Source organism: Parus major, chromosome 18 (genome assembly GCF_001522545.3).
Source record: "Parus major isolate Abel chromosome 18, Parus_major1.1, whole genome shotgun sequence".
Classification (NCBI taxonomy): Eukaryota; Metazoa; Chordata; class Aves; order Passeriformes; family Paridae; genus Parus; species Parus major.
The window spans coordinates 2,477,227-2,481,822 of NC_031786.1; the positions used below are offsets into that span (position 1 = coordinate 2,477,227).

The 4,596-nt window shown below is 53.1% G+C and overlaps 1 protein-coding gene across 2 annotated transcripts in view; it reads right to left on the reverse strand.

Moving 5' to 3' along the window:
- Positions 1-2,585, reverse strand: part of ARSG (arylsulfatase G) — a 29,519-nt gene extending 26,934 nt beyond the window's left edge. Inside the window, exon 1 of one of the 2 annotated variants that reach the window (XM_015645749.3) lies at positions 1,633-2,585. The gene's annotated coding sequence lies outside the window, so the exon portion shown is untranslated. The remainder of the gene's footprint in view (positions 1-1,632) is intronic. The other variant, XM_015645750.3, reaches the window with a different exon arrangement.
- Positions 2,586-4,596: the final 2,011 nt, after the last annotated feature.

Consider the following 4,596-nt stretch of genomic DNA (forward strand, 5'->3'; position numbering starts at 1 on the left):
CCATCCCAGCCTCATCCCAGCCCCCTGTCTGTGACTCTCCACAGTGGAACAGGATATCACACCCTGCTAGAACTGGGGTTTGGGGGAAAATAAAGCACCGAAGTTGAGCTGAGCTCCTCAGGCAGGTGGTGTTCAGGCTCCCTGGGGACACACAGCACCTAATCCTGCCCTCGGGCACCTCCACTGGCATCCAGCAGCTCCCGGCCCCTCCCAGGCTGTGTGGCCTCTGTGCCAAATCCCAGCTCTCCAAACATCCTCCCAGTCCATCCCAGACCCAGTCCCGCTCCTGAGGGCTCCCACAGAGCACCCCAGGGCCCCCCAGCTGCACCTGCAGCCACAGGGAAAAACCCAGCACACCTCAAAGCAGCCGAACCCACAAACCTCTGTCCCTTCCATTTACTTCGGGGAGGGGTGCCAGGATGACACAGCTAACAAAAACAATCCAAACAATTTTCAAAGGACACTCTCTCCTCCCTAAATTACAGGGAAAGTCTTCCAGAGCTCTAATTCATGCATTAGCATCAGACAAAACCTTGATCCCTGATGCTCGGAGGCCGTTTGAAGGCGAGGCTGAACACGGCCTGTGGATGTTCCACGTCCAGACCACATCCATGAGTGTGAGGCCATCCCTTGGCATCAGCTTCTCTGCACTCTGAGCCCTCTCTGACCCTTTTCAGCTCAAATTCCCGGGTGAGTCTGGGCTGTGCACATTCCCCTGGGGGAGGTGGGAGCCTCCCTGGGATAAATCCCAGCCCCTCTTCACCCTGCACCGGGACCTGCAGCACCTCTGTTCCCCTCCAGCTTTGCTGCAGCCAGACCCACCCAGAGCTGAGCAACTTTCAGCTATTTCTGCACAAATCAAAATGACCCAGGAGAGATTCCCCAGGCTGCCCATGGCAGGAACATCGCAGCACCTCGATGGTGCCGAGCAGGAAATGCTGCACAGGAGGCTGCAGCTGCATCAGCTGCCTGGGAGGAATCACTCCCAGCATCCAGGGCCTTGGCAGCGTGCTCCTCCGCTGGACACGGCACACCTGGGCGTCACAGCACGCACCTTGCACCGGGGAGCACTGAACAAATAAATAACCTGCCTTCTGCAAGGCAGGCAAGGCGGCTCACAGGAACCTGGAGAAGTCCAAACCAGATAAACCAGTTCAGAGAAGCCCCAAAGCCTCTCCAAGCAGGACACCCCCGAGCTGTCGAGGAGGGGAGATGCCTCTCTGGGATGTCACCGCTGGCAGTGCCACCACAGAGGGGTCACCCGCACAGTGCTGGCAGAATCTGTCATGTATTTATCACACATCGACCAGAAAGTTTACAAATCTTGGGGCCAGCATGATCACTTTCACATTTTTTACATTCTTTCCCATTTCACGCCTGCCTGGAGAGCAAAGCAGTGGCTGGAGCCCAGAAAAACCTGCCGCCTTTGAAGCACACCCAGCTGCACGGAGCTGCACCCGCCAGCTCCCTGGGCTCAGAACCCTCCCTGGGTATCCCAGCTCTGATCTGGGACAAAAAACCCAAACCCACCCAGTGTCCTGCTGGAAATCCCACCAGGATCCTCGTCCTGGCCAGGAGGAGAGGGGAGAAAAGGGCACAGCAAAGGATGAAAATTCAAACCGGAGTGGTTACCTGCTGTGCCGCTCCAGGAGCTCCCAGTGTCACCCCTTGTGCCAGCTGGGGTCAGGGAAACTGAGGCAGGCAAGCAGAAGTGAGGGTCTTGGTGCTGACCCTGTTGGGGGATGTCCAGCCACAGCCTGGAGGGGATGGAAGGCAGGGCAGACAGGCTTTCAGGGGGCAGAAAAGTACATCTGTGTTTGTTTGCAATTTAAAATTGCACGGATTTTGATTTGAGCAGGCACCTGGTGAGGGGTGTGCCCGTGGGGCAGGGGGGCAGGAGCTCTGTGTGTGCCCCATCGTGCCTCCCCAGAGCTGACATGTTTACCAGCAAAGCTCCATTCCCAGCACAACCGTCCTGACAATGCTCTGAACACAGTCAGGACTTTATTCCAGGAAAAAGGTTTTCTACTGGAATAGTTTATACTAGTTCCCCTCACAGAATAAGCAGCACCGACAAAAACATACTTCTGCAGATTTACCAGGATTTCTGCCAGCTCCTGGGACAGGAGAATGTTTTTCACCCATCTCACTGCTGGGTCTTTCAGAGAAAACATTTCACATGCCGAGCAGGGCTGGGCAAACCCCAGCAGAATAAATGAACTGGAAGTCGCTGAGCCATCCGGCGGCTCGGCGCAGGGGCCCGCGCTCCCCTGCTCTTCCCAGCCCGCCCTGTTTTCCAGCTCCTGCCTGATTTATGCCCACAGACATGACTTGCTCTGCTCCCCTGTGGATTACAGAGCCCTCAAACACCAGCCATGCTCCCGGGCTGCTGGAGTTCCCGGGATGATGAGGAGGCACGTCCCGGAGCAAGCGCTGCCAGGCACGGGACGGACCCGCATTGGATGTGCCAGGGAAAAGGATCCCAGCGAGGCACAGCCAAGCCAAGCAGCAGGGAAATCTCCCCAAAGTGGGCAAACAATATGGAGAAAAAAGGGTTTTAGAGTGGGGCTGGGAAGCTTTGGGTTGGAGAGGCTGCAGGCACCATCCCTGTCCCCCCACAGGGCCCCTGCTGCCCCCATCGCTCCCCAAAGCCTTATTGCTCTTGGAAAACCCAAAGGAAAGGAATGGGAAGGTGAGGCAGACACAGATGCAAAGTACTGACAAGAAATACCAAAGAGCAAATTTTTTGGGTTTTTTTTTTTCATGCCAAAGATATTTGCATTCTTATTTCTCCCCTGGAGGCACAAACCTCTTTTGTTGTCCCACAGCCACTTGCCCTGTTGCTACCAGGAAGAATTTCAGCACGGGGAGGGTGACCCATTCCCAAGGAAAAGCTCATATAACGGGATATTGGCTCTGCAAGGCCAGAGGGGCGGTCACCCTTTATCTGCACCCCTGAAAGGGAGGCAGGGATAAAGGACAGCCACCTCAAAGGTTCTCTCAGAGAAAGGCTTTCCCTGTGGGACAGGGAGAGGCTCTCAAGGACACTCTGGGTGCGCTCCCATGGCTGACTTTGGATGGATTTCAGAAGGATTTCATCTTGTTCAGGAGGGGACTGTGAGGAGTGAAGCTGCTGAAACCTCCCTGAGAGCACCAGCACTTGTTGGAGGCAGTGGCTGTTGGGCCAGCATTGCCAAGAGAAACCAGCAGCAGCTTTCCCAAAATTCCTGAGCAAAAGCAACAATTTGCCTCATTTTGGGGAATCTGGAGAATTTTTCCCCAACTACCTGCTGCCCTGGGCTGTGTTGTGCCACTAGCAATCCCCCAGGGGCAAAGCAAGGGAAAAGCAGCAGAAGGGACTCTGGCCAAACCAAACACAGCAGCTCTTGCAGTGAAGGAACATTTTAACCTGGCTGCTTTTTCCAGGGGTATGAACCAGGATCAGCAGGTTCCACATTAACCCAGCACACTGTGGGTCGGCACAGGGGGCAGATCCCAGGAGGGCAGGTGAGGAGAGGTGTGCTCACCTACCCACTCTGCCCCCTCTGCTGTTCCCTGCAGGCAGAAGTCCCTGGCCCAAAAGTCACAGCGAATGGTGCAAGACTCCAAATCCTCCTGGCAGCATCCATCCGTGCCCAGCACACGGAGAACAGGAGCAGGATGTGGCAGCAGCAGTGAGCTGAGGCTGCCAGAGCTCCAAGAGAGTTTGGACAACGCTCTCAAGGACAGTGTGGGATTTTAGGGGTGTCTGTGCAGGGCCAGGGGTTGGACTCAATGATCCCTTCCAGCTCAGGATGTTCTGTGATTTTAGGATGACTGAACCTCTACTCCCTCCCTCCCTCCCCATCCCTGTAGGTGGTGAGCCGGTCTCTCCTGCTCTGCTTGACTCACAAATCCCTACTTTCTAAGCTTCCTACATAAAGGACATGTTTTCCCTTAAAAACGCAATGAAGGGAGTTGGTTTGCCCTAGAAATGCAACCAATGGAAATGTTTTCCCCTTAGAATTCAACCAAGGGACATGTTTTTCCCCCCAAAAAAATGCAACAAAGTGAGATTTTTTTCCCTAAAAATGCAACAAAAGGGCACATTTTTCCTTAAAAGTCCAGCTAAAGGAGATTGTTTCCCCCTAAAATATACAGTCAAGAGAGATGTTTCCCCAAAAAATACAACTGACAGAGACAGTTCTCCCTAAAAATTTAATTGGGGGAAATGTTTTTCCTAGGAATACAACTAAAGGAGATGTTTTCCATAAAAATACAACTAAAGGATGGGGGTTTTTTGGGTTTAGGGTTTAAAAAAAAAAAAAAAAAAAAAGAAAATAATGAAACCAATGGAGATTTTTTTCCCCTAAAATTGCAACAAAAGGAAATGGTTTTCCCTAAAGATACAACTAAAGGAGGTGGTTCCCCCTAAAAATACAACCAAGAGCAATGTTTTTCCCCAGAAATGCAACTAAAGGAGACGTTTTGTTCTGAAAAATACAAGTCAGAGGCATATTTCCTCTAACACCGCATCATGCGCAGCACCCAAAGCTCGGAGGGGACAAACACACTTTGCCACCCCCAGATCCAGCACCGAGGGGGGCTCTGGTGTGT